This window comes from Hyperoodon ampullatus (assembly GCF_949752795.1).
Source record: "Hyperoodon ampullatus genome assembly, chromosome: 10".
Classification (NCBI taxonomy): Eukaryota; Metazoa; Chordata; class Mammalia; order Artiodactyla; family Ziphiidae; genus Hyperoodon; species Hyperoodon ampullatus.
Genome location: NC_136923.1, coordinates 39,772,010 through 39,786,763, shown reverse-complemented (window position 1 = coordinate 39,786,763; position 14,754 = coordinate 39,772,010). Strand labels below are relative to the sequence as shown.

The following is a 14,754-nucleotide window of genomic DNA, read 5'->3' as shown; positions in this document are numbered from 1 at the left end:
ATCTCAGGGGCACTTGATGGTCTCAGGAAGTTTTACTTGACGCCCTCCCCCCGACACCCGACACCCGCCGCCTCCCAGTTTCTCAAGGTCAGAGGGCCACTGGAAAACAACATGGTGTCACATAGAGGTCACTCAGGATCAGCAGGCACTCAGTGGTGCCTCTGGTCTCTCAAGGTCAGGAGATTCCTGGGTCACTCTGAGTCACCTAGGTAGTCCCAGGGTCCCTCTTACTGGCATCCACAGACAGCAGTCAGCAGGTGGTGTACGCAATGGCCCACAGCTGCATGTGATCAAGCAGCTCTGCTGCCTGCTGCTCCAGGGCCCACAGGGTGGTCACTTTCTTGCCCAGTGCCTGCGCATTCTGAGCCAGGTGGCGCTCCAACCCTGGGGATCAGGGTCATCTGAGCCAGGCTCTGACTTCTGGTCCTAATCTCTGACCCTGACTCTGACCCCAGCCCTAAATAAGCTCTAACCCTAATTAACGTTTGGCCTCCTGTTCTGGACTTTGACCCCAGCCTGAGCCCTATATGAATCTGGACCTGACCTGCACCCTTCCCTGACCCTTCCACACCATCCCTATAACTCTGACCCTCCCTACCCCCCATACCCACCCCACCATGGCCCAGCCACGTACCCTCTAGGCAGCTCCAGCTGTTCTGTGCCAGCTTTAGAAACTCTTGGGCCTCAGCTCATGCCCACTGTACCCGCTCTTCTGCATCTTGCACCGTGGCCACCGGGCTATGCGTGCCCTCCTGCAACTCCACCACACCTAACTGGGCCACCTGCAATTCCTAGAGCAAGACTAGATCTGAAACCCCACCCCACGTAGACTCTACAGTCCCAAACACATTGCTACCCAAAGTTCCTGGGGTGGGGGGCAGGGGCTTTTAGAACTGAGACCCTGCCTCAGCCCAGCATAGCCCAGTTCCAGCCTAAACCCCATTTCACACTATTCCAGAGGTGTCCCTGAGACCCTAATGTCCACTTTTCCCATCTCACCTTGCCCAGGCTCCCAGCCACACCCAAGGCATGTGCTGCTCACTCTTCCGCCTCCTGGGCCTGCCGCTGACTCAGGGCCAAACAGGTCCTGAGAGCCATAGCTGCACTGGACAGATGCCCCAGGACTGGGGTCACATCCACTGCCAGTGCCACCCAGGCCAGGTGGCCTGCCACCTGAGGCAAAGATTGGGGAATCACAGAGAGGTCACAGCAGGGTAGAGCATTACATGGTCAGGGTATTTAGCACCGTGGTATCACAATTGGTCAAGGATCTCAGGGAAAGAATGGGGATCACAGCAGCCTCTGAGCAAGAGGTGTGAGGGAGCTGAGGGGTATGGGTGGGGTATCACCTCCTGTACACTGGCTTCCAGACCTCGAAGTCTCTGTTTCACCACCTGCAGCCCTTGCTCTGCAGCCCTTGCATGAGTTCCCGCCTCAGCCAGCACTCCCTAAACATCCAGAGCTTGGTCCAGGGCCCTGGCTGTACCCTCCCTGAAGGACACAGATGATCAGTCAGTCCAGCATTCCTTTCCTCCCCAACCTCTGACCTCTACCTCCAGCTTCCTGGCCCTTCACATGGTCTGCTGTGCCTGATGGGGAACACCTTTAGCTTTGGGCAGCTCCTGGCCTATGGCATCTGGCACAGGAAGGGCATCCTGGATCTGATCCAGCAGGAGGGCAATGCCTGCTGCCCCACCTTGGGGGAGGGGCACAGCCAGCGCATGGCATGCCACCAGCTCCACACTCACAGCATCTGTGGGGATGGAGGTAGGGATCCTGGATGTGACCTCTGATCCCTGATCCAACGAACTTTGACCCTAATCTCTCACTGACCCTGCCTCTGACATGACTACATGGTGTGCTAGAGGCTTCCAAGAGCCAATTGTTAAATTTTTAGGAATTCTGTGAATCAGTTGTTAAATGACAGGTAGACTGAAATCAGTCACAGTGGGGATTACTGATGCCATAGAAATTGACAAACACTACAAATCAGTTACTCCTGACCCCCAGGCCCCACTTGTTAAACATTTACGAGCACACTAGTGCTCCCACCTGACCCCTAGCCCTGATGAGTATTCCTCATTCTAGAAGGAGTATCATAGCAGTGTCCTGGATGCACACCTGCCCCTGCCCCTGACCTCAGCTGTGAACAGACACACAACAAGCAGACATGTACCCAAGAGAAAATGCTGGATGGGCTGCACAGTTGCTTGCATGTGAGCCATGGTGGCCACACCCAAGACCCTCTCGCATGACGCCACATCTCCCAGGCCTGGATTCCCGTGGAGCTTGCAGTGGCCTGGATTTGCTGTTGCTGGTAGGGGTGGGTCAGATGTGGAATATGTCTCTTGCAACCCCATGGCCAAGCCATGGTACCCTGTGACTCCCACCATGCTCTCCTCCACAGCCCCCATGGCTCTGTACCAGTTGCTGACACTGCTCCAAGGCTGTGACCGCCATGTCCAGGCTATAGGAGGAGTTATGGGAGGTAACCAGAGCCCACTGGGAGGTAGGCAGGGTCCCAGGACAAGAGAGACCACAGGGCACAGGAACATAGACCAACCGAGGTCCCCGACCCCTACATTCCTAGGGGATCCAGTGAGGAATGCATGTCCCAGCTCTCCCATTGCCCTACACCCAGTTTACCCCTAGGAGAGAGTCCTCGCCTTGGCAAAGCCTCCCACAGTGACCCATATCTCCACCTACCACTTCAGCTTTGACTAGGAGCTGTAGAAGCTGAGGGTGCAGCCTCTGGACCCTGTGGACCAGCCTCTTCAATTTCAGCTGCCACACAGCTGTCCCTCTGGGCCGGCCCATCCCCCACAGCAGCTTCTCTGTCCACTGCCAGGCCTCCTGGGCCTGTCCCAGGATGCTGTCTGGTCCTCCAACTGTGGCCACGACCTGGGCTGTAAGCATGGCCTCTTGAGAAAGCAGGGCAGCTGAGGAGGCCTGGGCCTCAGCACCTGCAGGGGATAGGAACAATAGACACAGGGTTGGCTCAGGGCTCCACTGGCAGGGTCAGTCAGACTCTTGGGTCCCCCAGATATGTAAGCAAAGGCACCTGGTCCCTTCCTCGTGCCCCAGCCTAGACCCCACCATCACCTGCGGCCCACCTACCTGCCTACTTGGCCTCACCTTGGGCTCCTGTGGCCTTCTTGAGCCAGGCCAAGCCCTTGACACAGTCTAGCTCCTGGGATAATTCTTCCAGATGTTCACACTGCCCCCTAACCCATGGCTCTCTTTCTGCTACAACCTGTCCTTTGGCCCACAGTGTCTGGGCCAATGCGGTTGTTTCTGGCCTGTGGGAGGATGGAGTATCAGCCTGGCCAGAGATGCTCTTTCCTCCCTGATTCCTCACTCAAGAAAACTCACCTCACTCCCAGACCCAGGTCTCAGACAGGCCAACCCAAGACCCTCTGAATCCCTGACCCTGGGAAGCTAGCTGGAGACCACCTTCCTACTGACCCCAGACCCCTTGCCTGAGTCCAGCTATCCATTCCGTAAGTTGTCATTGGGGCCCCACAGCAGAGGAAGGAGATTCCAGGAGTGTCTGGGCCTGCTGGAGTACCCCCTCCAGGCCTGAAGTTGCCCCCAGCACCCCAGCCAGGCATCCCCTGGCGTAAGGCAGCCACTTCGTGGGCCACAGTGTCCAGCTGGAGCTGGAGCAGAGCCAGGTGTTGGTCCCAGGAGGTGAAACAGGGAGGGCAGGACGTGCAATGTGGGAATCCACCTCTGGAGCCACAGGCACATGCCTGGCACCTCAGCCCTGAGATGCCCTCTCTGCAGCGGCAGGTGCCTGTGTGTGGGTCACAGCTGGGTGAGACGGAGCTCTGGGGGTCACAGGCACAGGCTGTGGGGGAGAGAGAGGGTCAGGGTAGGGAGCAAGCAGCACTCACCCTAGCCTTGCCACCAAGAAGCCTGAGGAGGAGAATGACCCTGTGTGAGTATGAGAGCCTCACCTAAGCCACTGCTCAGAGCAACCATGGAGGAACTTCCCTGGTGGTCCAGTGGGTAAGACTCCACGCTCCCAACGCAGGGAGCCCGGATTCAATCCCTGGTTGGGGAACTAGATCTCGCATGCATGCCGCAACTAAGATCCCACACGCCACAACTAAAAAGATCCCACATGCCGCAACTAAGACTCAGCACAGCCAAAATAAATAAATAAATATTTTTTTAAAAAAAGAGGACGGGAGCTTCCCTGGTGGCGCAGTGGTTGAGAGTCCGCCTGCTGATGCAGGGGACTCGGGTTCGTGCCCTGGTCTGGGAGGATCCCACATGCCGCGGAGCGGCTGGGCCCATGAGCCATGGCTGCTGAGCCTGCGTGTCCAGAGCCTGTGCTCCGCAACGGGAGAGGCCACAACAGTGAGAGGCCTGCGTACCGCAAAAAAAAAAAAAAAAAAAAAGAGAACGGTCTTGGGTACTGGCATCTACCCAAGCCAGAGAGGCCATACTGCATGGCAGCCTTTGGGCAAGAAAATGGCACAGGGCTCCAGGTGTTCTACAGCCCAGGGAGGGGTCAGTTAGGGTCAAGACTGGCAGGCGGGGTCAGGAAAGAACCACCCAATGTGTCTGCTCCGCAAGCCTACCCGACCTGGCCTTGCCAACACTCTTTCCCTACAGCTGTTTTCATGAGTATTTAAGTTTTGGAGAAAACAGCAATAAACACGTGCTCTCCCTCAGGACAACCTGGTGGCTCCCCCGCCACCCCACAGGGAGAATCCCATCAGGACAGTCTCACCCCTGGTGGTGGATTGTGTGAATGCCCTGCTCACCTCTGCACTCCAGCTCTGGGTCACCCCAGTACCCATCCTGATACCAGGAGCACGTGCAGCCCCCAAATCCTGCCTGGCAGGGGCACTGACCCATGACCTGAAGGAAGAGTGTGTGGCCAGTCCACAGAAACAAAGAGCCTCCTCTGGGGGAGGAAGAAGGAAAGGAGAGCTCAGAGTCAGCACACTGTCACCTCCTCTCAGCCCTGCTCCTGCCCAGGCAGCACTCATACCTGTGCTTGGCTGAGGGCTTCTCCCCTCCTGCTTCCTCTGGTCTGACCCCCTTGGCCGGCCCCCACCTTGTCCCTACATTGCCAGCCTCGCCTCCCACAGACCGGCCCTCTGGGTTCTCAACTCCTGACCTGCTCCTCTGTGTCCTGAGTGGAGCACCCCACTGTTTCCACACCTTCACCCCCCGACTCCCACCCTCTCCTCACCAAGGACTCGAGAACACACTTCAGACCTCATCTCATTCAGTCCCTGACGTCTCTCCTCCTGGAAGCACTCACTTCCCACGGCCATCCATCTCTGCCTGCATCTCCCAATCCTCTCCCTCCGCCCGTGTCTCATCTGCCTCCATCCCAGCCGCACCCGGCCCCACCCGTGCCACACTCGTTCTGCTTGCCATGACCCACTCACAGTGCTTCACCTACACGCCAACACACAGCAGCACACAGGGTCGGGCCCATGTGGTCTCACGTCTGCTCGTAGCTAATGTTGCACAAGAGCACACACAGCTGCTTGCAGCCACACACACCGCTGCTGGTAGTCACGTTAACACTCACACTCACACCAGCCATAAATCACACTACAGGCACACACATTCACTCACACCTGGCCACTGCCACATGCTATGTGCGACAAAGGCTCACTCACTTGGTGATACACTGGCTGCAAAGTGTGTTGGGCGTGGCGGCTGCAGGGCTCGCAGCCTCGGGTCCCCCCCAGGTTCCAGAAGAGGGGGGCACGGCGGCTATAGTAACGCCCCAGCGTGTGCGGGCAGCAGAGGCACTGCCCGCTGACCTGGTTGCAGAAGCAGGCTTCAGCCCCAGACGGGCACCTCGCAGGTATGGTGCCCCAGCGGTCACAGCCACAGCCCGGGGAGAGGAAGGGCTTGACGGGGTCTGAGGAAAGAGAACGCACCCCCCACCTTGGGATACCCTCACGCATCCCACTCACACGCTCATGCTGGCAGCCCCCTTGGTGCAAGGCACTGCCTTGGAAGCCAGGCCCGCAGTGGGCACAGCCAGGGCCATGGCTGTGGTGCAGACAGTGCTGGCAGTGTCCACTGTGGGGGTCACAGGCGGCTGGATCACAGGATCAATATTGTTGTTGCACTGGCAGGGCTGGCACGGACTCCTTCTGGGGTCATCTCCTGGCCAAGGGTGCCCAAAGTAGCCCGAGGAGCAGCGGTCGCAGCGGGGGCCTGGAGTGGATTGGGGTATGTGTGGGTTGTCTCAGTAGTTTTCCTGTACCTTTGGGGCCTCTGGGTCCCACTTAACCAGCCAAAAGGTCTGAGGTCCAGCCAGGAGGGCAGAGGACACAATAGCTATATTATGATCCATCTTCTTGGCTTACAAGTTCCATGACTATAATTCCTCAAGAATGGGAACTTCTTGAGGAGAGGAGCGCACCCTGCAGCTCAAACACACAGGTGACACTGGCAAAGATTTGCTTTGTGGACCCGATGGGATTGTGAACAAGTGAGCAGGGCCATGGGTTTGTCGCTGCCAACCATGCCTCACCTGCATAGCCAGGTGCACAGAGACACAGGACACATCCACTGGTGCTGTCCACATGGCACGAAGTCCCATGATAGATGCCTGAGCCAGGGTGTCCAGGACAGAGGCAGGGCTGGCACTGCTGGCCTGAGCCCAGGGTGGGGTCTCCGTAGTAGCCATCCAAGCACCTGCGGGCAGTAGCACATGGAATGGGGCCTAGCCCACTCATCATGATCCTTCCCCAACCCTTCCAGTGGCAGCCTCACCTCTCACAGTGCTGGCCCATTGTGGCCTCGTGGCAGTCCTGGCAGACTCCTGTGAGTGGATGGCACAACTCAGCAGCTCCATTGCAGGCACAAGGTTGGCAGTATGGGAAGCCCCACCAGCCATAGAGGCAGTGGTCACAGCAGCGACCAGCAAGGCCTGCCCAACATGGGCACTGCCCGTTCACAGCGTTACAAATGGCATTGGTGGCACCGTTGGTGTGGCAGCAGCACTCTGTGGGAAATGACAGGGCAATCAAGCCCTAGAGAAAGGAGATGGCTGGTCCCAGACCCCACACCCACTGGCCCTGAGGGCTCACCACGGCAGCCAGTGGGCCGGAAGCCATATGTTCCAGGCCTGCAGTGGTCACAGGTAAGACCATCAATGTGAGGGTGGCAGCGGCACTGCCCACCCAGCAGGGCACACTCAGTGGTCAGTGAACCCTGGGGGTGGCACTCACATGCTGCCAGGAGAAAGGGTAAGATCAGATGAACCTCATGGTGCCTCCTGCAACCCCTATCCTTCAGCCCCCTGAAGCCAGGGCCACACACTCACCAAGGCCACCCCCCTGGAACAGGGCAGAGATGCTGAAGGCAGGGCGGGCACAGGCCTCAGGCATAGTGCTGGAGAGGCTCATCCTCGCTGCCTCCATGCAGCCCACCTTGTGGAGCTCCTGCAAGTGCCCCGTGGCCCCAGGGTCCACAGATCTCAGTCCAGGCAACCCTTTCACCTGTGGCAGGAGCACAACCTAGTAGGAAGGTAGAGGGTGGAGGGCAGGGGGTAGTGAACCCAGCCCCACTCACTAACACCTACAATGGAATTTCTGTATGTTGCCCCTCACAGCCCCTTCCCGCCCCTTTCCTGTTTCTCTTTTGATTCTGTTTCTCCTTCCTCTCCAATAGCCCTGATCTAGTCCAGGCAATGCCACCTCTCACTCAGAATCATTGAAGTAGCTTCCCCCTAACAATCCATCCTCCCCATGTCTCTTCCCTGCTCAAATCCCTTCCAGGGCTCCCCATTTCCCCAGGATAAGCCCTTCGCCTGGCCCACAAGTTCCTGTGAGGTCTGGCACCTGCCAGTCTCACCTTCTATCCTTGGCATGTGCTTTTCCCCTGCCTGATTCCCCCTCCCTACGCTCTCTACCTGTCTCAATCCTCTTGGTGCAACTCTAGGTCTCCACAACCCCCTGTCCCCTGAGCCCACTGTATCCATATTGTCCTGCTAATTTGTGTCTCCACCCAGATGTGGGGTGGAATCCCTAGGATCTCACTGAATCCAGAAGGATGGTGCCCCCCTCCCAGGTCTCCGCACCCCCTTGGTCTGCCATAGCTGCAGGGTCATGGAGCAGTGTGTTCCAGGTTCAAAGCAGAAAAGTCTGGATAGAAACACAGCTCTGCAGGGACAGGGGAGAGGAGTCAGGGTGGGGTAAGGAGGTCATGATCATGTGGTCCCAGGAATGCCCCATTTCCACTGTGCAGATATGGGGTCCAACATTTCATCATACAACCAATGGGAAAAGACCAACTTCTTAAACCCTGCCCTGTTTTAAATTAGGTCCCTGTTTTGATTGTTCTATGACATGATGATATTCCATATTGGGAGGTTTCTACTTTGTTTGGGTATTGCTTTGAATGTGTTGGCTACATAACAGGGTCTTGGTATTTTGGGGGTTATGGGGTCTAGCCTACCTGTGTACCTGGGTCAAGGCCACCTGGAACAGCTGCTGAGGGCAGCAGATGGGCACAGCGGGTACTGCTGGGCTGGGATTGAGCACGGACCCTGACCAATGCCTGCCACTTTTCAGGTGCCTAGGGTTAGGGGTCAGCGGTCATAGAGCTGCCCCTACCCACCACCCGGCACCACCCATCCACCTGCCTGGCACCCAAGCTACTGACCTGGGTCTCATAGCATAGGACAATGTCACACTCCAGGGCAGAAGGCGCTATGGGTGCCAGAAGAGAGAGGCCAGCCCCATCAACCACATGTGCAAAGTCTGAGCCAGTCCACAGTGTACAGCCAGCTCCCTGATGCAGGGGCAGGGGCTCCTTTGCAGCCTGGATGTGAGACACTGACTCCCAGGTCCAGACCACTCCACGACCTAGGACCCTCAGGATTTAGATTCCCATTCCTCTAAGACCCGAGGGACTCATAGCCCCAGGGCTTGGGCCCATCCCTACTAAGACCTAGTGGCCTGTGACCCAACCCTGTTCCTCACACTCCTTACCTTGGCAGCTGGTATTTGTAACGGGCTCACCTGGCAGGGTGGAGGCATATCGAGGGACACGCTGTCTCTGAAGTCGGGGCCTGAGCCAACCACGGGAGGTCCCTGGGGCTTGTGTACAGTGGGGAGGAGCAGGCTCGGGGGCTCCCTGGGGGCAAGTCAGGTGTCAGTGTCCTCCCACACTGTCCTGGGTGAGGATTTTTTTTGTCTGCGCCAGTGCAGCACGTGGGATCCTACTTCCCCCGAGCAGGGATCAAACCCTCGCCCGAGGCAGTGAGAGCTGGGAGTCCTAACCACAGGACTGCCAGGGAATTCCCTGTCCTGGGAATATGGACTCCATCCAAGACACCAAACTTCTGACCATGCTGATGCTGCCTCACTTGGACCTGCCTCACCTTCCTAACCCTGTCTGGCCTCTTCTTCCAACTAGCTCTCTCTGGACACTCTCTCCCTCCCCTGAGCACCAAGGTGTGAGCCTTGATTTCCTCCTGCCTCTGCCCTTCCTGGACACTCACAAGCAGCTGGGGGTCAGCAGCCTGGAGGCCCAGACCAAGCTCATCTTCAGCAGTGGCCTGGTCGAGGGCAGCACAGAAGTACCCAGACCAGCGTTCACGGCAGTGGCGGAGACAGAGGTGGGGACGGCAGAGGCAGAGGCCCTCCCCTGCAGAACACCTGAGCCAGCGTAGGGGTGGGGACGGGACAGAGTCAACTCCCAATTCTTGTCCCTTGACCTGGACCCCCAGTCCCTGCCTTGTACCTGTTGCTGTAGGCACCCCCAAAGTTACAGTCACAGGGCCAACAGCCTAGAGAGTCACTACTCAGACCCCAGAAGTTGGGCCGTAAGAGAGAGTAGGTGGGTGGAGGAAGGACAGGAAGACCTGGGCAAGGAGAGGAGGGTCAGGAGCTTGGAAGGCCATATGCTGGGACTGCTCATTGCAGGAAAAAGCAAGGGTGAGCTCAGGGCTTGAATGCTCTTCTGCCTCTGGCTGAGAAGTGGAGAGGAGACCCTGGTGTACTCCTGCACGGCTTCATGGAGGGGAGGTAAGAGGTAAGAAGATGAGGTCACAGCCAGGGGTAAAATAAAAGTTAAACATATGTTTGGACCAAATGTTATGTTATTTTTTTTTCCCTATTGCAAAATCAAAACATGTCATGGGGCTTCCCTGGTGGCGCAGTGGTTGAGAGTCCGCCTGCCGATACAGGGGACGCGGGTTCGTGCCCCAGTCCGGGAAGATCCCACATGCCGTGGAGCGGCTGGGCCCGTGAGCCATGGCCGCTGAGCCTGCGCATCCGGAGCCTGTGCTCCGCAACGGGAGAGGCCACAACAGTGAGAGGCCCGCGTATCGCAAAAAAAAAAACAAAAACAAAAAACCACGTCATGTGTTTGCCAAGGTCTTCCAGCAAAAGAACAATGTAAACATTCAAATAAACAATTTGCATACCTCTAAAAAAAAAAGTTAAACAAAGGATTTGTAATGTTCAAGGAGGCAAGCAGGGGATACACTGAGTGTCCCTTCAAACACTTTTGCTGTGAAACACCTTTAAATTCAGTGCATAATACTGTTGTAACTCTTTTAAATACTTTTCTTTCTTTTGTTCCCAAAGCTCCCACCTGAGGGCACGTGCTGGTTCAGCTAGCCAAGGTGGCACTGACTCTAGTGACCAGGTCAGGAAGTGGCACCAACCCACCAGCAAGGCTTAGTCTGCAGTCACACTGATTACAGCCTTGTACTTGTCAGCTTCTAGAAGCTCAGCACCCAAAATCAAGGTCAAATCAGAAGGTGGGTCAAGCCTCACCAGACAACAGCTGCAGTCCCATCCAGAGACAAAGCGTTTGCAGTGATAGGCACCACTGGAGAGATCACAGGCATGAGTGCCAGGGATGCAGCCCCGGGGATCGCATCTGCAGGCTAAGGCACAAGGGCTGTCAGGGTGCTGAGTGCTGCAGGGGTAGGTAGGTGCATGCGTTATTAGGGCAGTAATTGCGGGCACAGCAAGGAGGACCTGGGGGTGGGGGTCCACTCTGAGGGTCACTCACACTGGCAGCCCTTTGACTGCGAGAGGCTCAGGCCGTAGTGACCAGGCCAGAGGAGTCACAGCACTGGCCCCACACGTGAACTTTGCAGCGATACTGCCCAGAGAGGAGGCCCGAGGTTTCATCTGTGTGGGCATCACACAAACCCCTTTCCAGGGCACCCAAAGGGTTGCAGTCACAGGCTAGATCAGGGGTCAGAAGTGCGGACAGAGTCAGGTCAGAGGTCACCATTGAGACTGAAGGAACGGGGTCAGAATTAGGATTGGGGGTTGGAGGGCTCACGTTTGCAGGAGTGAAGGGAGCAGGGAGCCTCCCTGGGATCTCGGTGGAAGAAGGGCTGGCAGAGCTCACAGTGGCACCCAGGTGTCTTGTGTTGACATGCATCACACACACCTCCACTCACATTGCCAGATGCGAGATACAGGGCCATGTCAAAGTGACAATTGCAGGCATGCCCATGACACTCATTCTGGAGCAGAACAAGGAAGGTGGATATGGAGTGGGCTGGCCTGGTAGGCATGGGGGTGCCCAGGCTCTGCTGCCTGCCATGGGTGGTCCTGGTGCAGGTCCTGGCAGCGTTCACGGTGGGTACCAGCTCTGTGGTGGCAGCAGACACAAAGGCCACGCATGTGGCAGGGAGGAGGGCAAGACAAGTCTGCCCCAGTCCCCCAGCTTGCCCTCCCACCAGCCACAGGATGCCTCTCCTATGGTACTCACCATGCCTTCCACGTTGGGTGGGACCCTGGGTGCAGGCCTGTACTCAGAAGTATGGCCATGGCATAGGCAGCTGCGTTGGACCACAAGCTCAGAGGGCATAGTAGTAGAAGGGGTGTCCCTTGAGGCCCCCCTGGGGCCTGTCACCCAGTGTGTGCAGTTTGAAGTTCGCACGGAGGTTAGTCACACGCAGGAGCTCTGGAGACAGATCGAGAGCCCTCAGGTACACTGGTTGTTACCCCTCTATGGCTGAGATAGAGAAGGAATTGGGGGGGGTCTCTCCCCTCTCTACATCATTGCAGCCACTTCCTCCAGCACCCATGCTGTAGGACTCTTCCATCCCTGCTCCCCTGATTATACCATTTTAGGATGACCACAGCCTAATGGTGATTATCCCACCTCTGCACTGCTCCAGACCTGATATCACTCCTGAGCTGAGACCTGCACATCCCACTGCTTCCTGGACACCCCTTTCTGGTATCTCTAGATATTGGAAACCTGCTTTCCCAAGGCAGTAAAGGATTCCAGTCCCTTTAGCCCTTCATTAGAAATCAGCTTATCATCCAGCCAAACTACATAAGGTATGTTTATTTATTGACTGCCTTTCTCATTTTCATGTCAGCTCCAAGACAGATAACTTGTCTATCTGCTCCCCACTGAGCAAGGCCCAGAAGATGCCTGGCACACAGTGGGGCTCCATGGGCACTTGTTAAATGTACACATGGATGGAAAGATGGGGCCATGGCTCCTCTTGCTCCTCACAGCTTAAGTCAGCTACCAAGCCGAGGCCACCTCCTGTATCTCTTTGCCAGAGCTCCCCTTTCTCTTGATCAGAGGAACACACAACAGCTGCTCTAGGCCCTAGTAAGGCGTGTGTGTGTGTGTGTGTGTGTGCGCGCGTGCTCAGGGTAAGTAGTTGGTAATAATCAAAGTCAAGGTGGGTGGAGAACGTAAAATGTAGAGAAAAAGCTACTTTGGAGTTTGTCCTCCTGCTCTGGTACTCTCCTGGCCTGGCTCTGGGCTGCCCTGCTGGGTTATGATTATGTCTCTCTTGTCCTTTAACAAGACTTGTTTTACAAGAAAGAGGTCACACCCAGAGACGCCCTGGCGCCACCTGCAGGCAGCTTCAGGAACGCAGGGTACTAATCAAGGCCAGGGTGATGAATCAAAGTGGGGAGGGCAGACAGGGGACCGTGATGGGGAACAGTGACGGTGGCTCACAAAGGGGAGAGTTATGAGGTACAGTGTGATAGGAGCAGAGGTGGGGGACAAAGATTGGGCTGGCATGGCCAGCAGTGATGAGGACCACAATGGGGCCTCACAAAGGAATTCAGTGATGGGGCAGAGATAAGGGACAGAGATGAAAACTGCTACCCATGCCAGTCCCTATGCACTGGGCACAGGTATGGGGAACATGGGACAGGAATGGGGAGCCGTAACAGGGACCATAATGCAGCAGAGCTGGGAAACAATCCGTGGGGGACTGGGCTGGCTTGCCCGCCACCCTGTCCTGCGTATGCGCATACCCAGGCAGGACCTCACCTCCCACCAGTGAGTATCTGGTTTTCCCAACAAAGGAGTACAGGACTGGCTGTGGGGATAATTACCCTGAACCTTGGTAGTATTTGGGTTCTCCACCAGAATGGGTGGATCCAGAACTTTGAAATTACCTAAGAAGCAAGCCTGAGCTTCTGGCTTCATCCCAGGGCCTAACCCCCCTTCCTCTGGGCCTGACCTCTCCCTCAGTGGAAGTCGCAATGTCTTGAGTAACGCTGCTCACAGATGAGGTCACTGACTCTGCGGCCAGGGGCAAGAGGAATCCCAGGAAAGAGGCCTAAGCAGTTGTGGGCAAAGTAGCGGTACATGTGCCAGAAGTGGCCATGGTCCACTGAGCACTCAAGGAGCAGAGCCAGAATGTCTGGGGACAGGAGGGGGTCCTTGGGTCACCAGGGGCAAACATCACCAGTGGCCAGCAGGTCAGGAGGCAGAGAATAAGCTTTCAGTCTCGGGCACTGGGTCACCTTGAAAGTCATGATGAGGTGGGTAAAGTAAAAGGCATCTTCTAGGTCTAGCTGGTGACATTCTCAACACCTGTAACCACAAGGGCTGGTCAGTGGCCAGGCCCTGACCCTGATCCGACCTGCACACATGGGCACACAAGGACCCTCACCACGCTCTGCTTGCCACCAGGTCCTTTTGCTGCCAGGACCACTCTGGGAGATCACATTCTCAATGCCATGGCTTTTCCAGTCCCGAGAGTCACAAAAGCAGCAATTCTCAGCATCCTGGAGGAGTGCCCAATGAGACTGACTAGGCAGGAGGTGCCTGGTTGGCCACAACCCCCTCCAAAATCTCTCCCTCTGGCCCCTGTCAATGACCTGAACTCCCACAGGTGCTGAACCTGCCCAAGAAAATCCAAGATGCCATCTCCAGAGCCCGTACCCTCCTCCCTACCTGTAGGTTACTGACAATGCAGTAGAGTTCAGGGCCATGGAGGCCACAGGTGGATGAGGTTCGAAGGCTCTGGCCACAGCCAATAATCAGGTTGCTGGTAGGCGGGTAGCAGCTGCCGCCTGAGCAGCCGGGTGGAGGAAGTTTGTCTGGCACCTCCTGGGCAGTTGTTCTGGGAGCCTGGACTGGGAGGGGCAGGGTCTGAATATAGAAATCCTAGGGGTACGCCCCCCACCTCACCCCATCCCACAGGGAGGCCCGATGATTTCCTCTCCCCCTCCAGATGGCGGTCCTGGGCAGTTGGAACTAGAATCAGGCGAGAGAGAGAGAGAGAGAGAGAGAGAGAGAGAGAGAGAGAGAGAGAGAGAGAGAGAAAAATACAGAGTGTGCCCCTAGCTGGGCTGCCCTCAGGTCCTTCCCCATACTCACATGGTAGATGAACTCAAGGATGCCAGAGGCAAGGAGCATGCAGTGTTGTGGAGTCATGGTGCAGCTGGGAGAAGGTGGGGGGGTGTCCCCAGAGCCTGGGAAACCAAGAGAGGCCGTGCCCAGGGAAAGGATATTAATAACAGTCAC

General features: G+C 56.7%; 1 pseudogene across 1 annotated transcript; it reads right to left on the bottom strand.

Annotated features, from left to right (window-relative positions):
* Positions 1 to 250: 250 nt before the first annotated feature.
* LOC307058889 (laminin subunit beta-2-like) lies at positions 251 to 14,664 on the bottom strand (annotated as a pseudogene). Its single transcript has 31 exons — positions 14,608 to 14,664; positions 14,182 to 14,358; positions 13,886 to 14,012; positions 13,749 to 13,810; positions 13,463 to 13,645; positions 11,727 to 11,923; positions 11,296 to 11,668; positions 11,017 to 11,195; positions 10,776 to 10,888; positions 9,736 to 9,815; positions 9,494 to 9,650; positions 9,012 to 9,126; positions 8,653 to 8,825; positions 8,446 to 8,565; positions 8,028 to 8,150; positions 7,313 to 7,505; positions 7,077 to 7,220; positions 6,760 to 6,991; positions 6,518 to 6,681; positions 5,939 to 6,198; positions 5,649 to 5,896; positions 4,776 to 4,872; positions 3,480 to 3,850; positions 3,136 to 3,299; positions 2,425 to 2,963; positions 2,177 to 2,314; positions 1,576 to 1,753; positions 1,350 to 1,491; positions 1,000 to 1,173; positions 705 to 791; positions 251 to 376 (listed from the first exon to the last, which is right to left on the bottom strand). The product of its transcript is annotated as a laminin subunit beta-2-like (transcript).
* Positions 14,665 to 14,754: the final 90 nt, after the last annotated feature.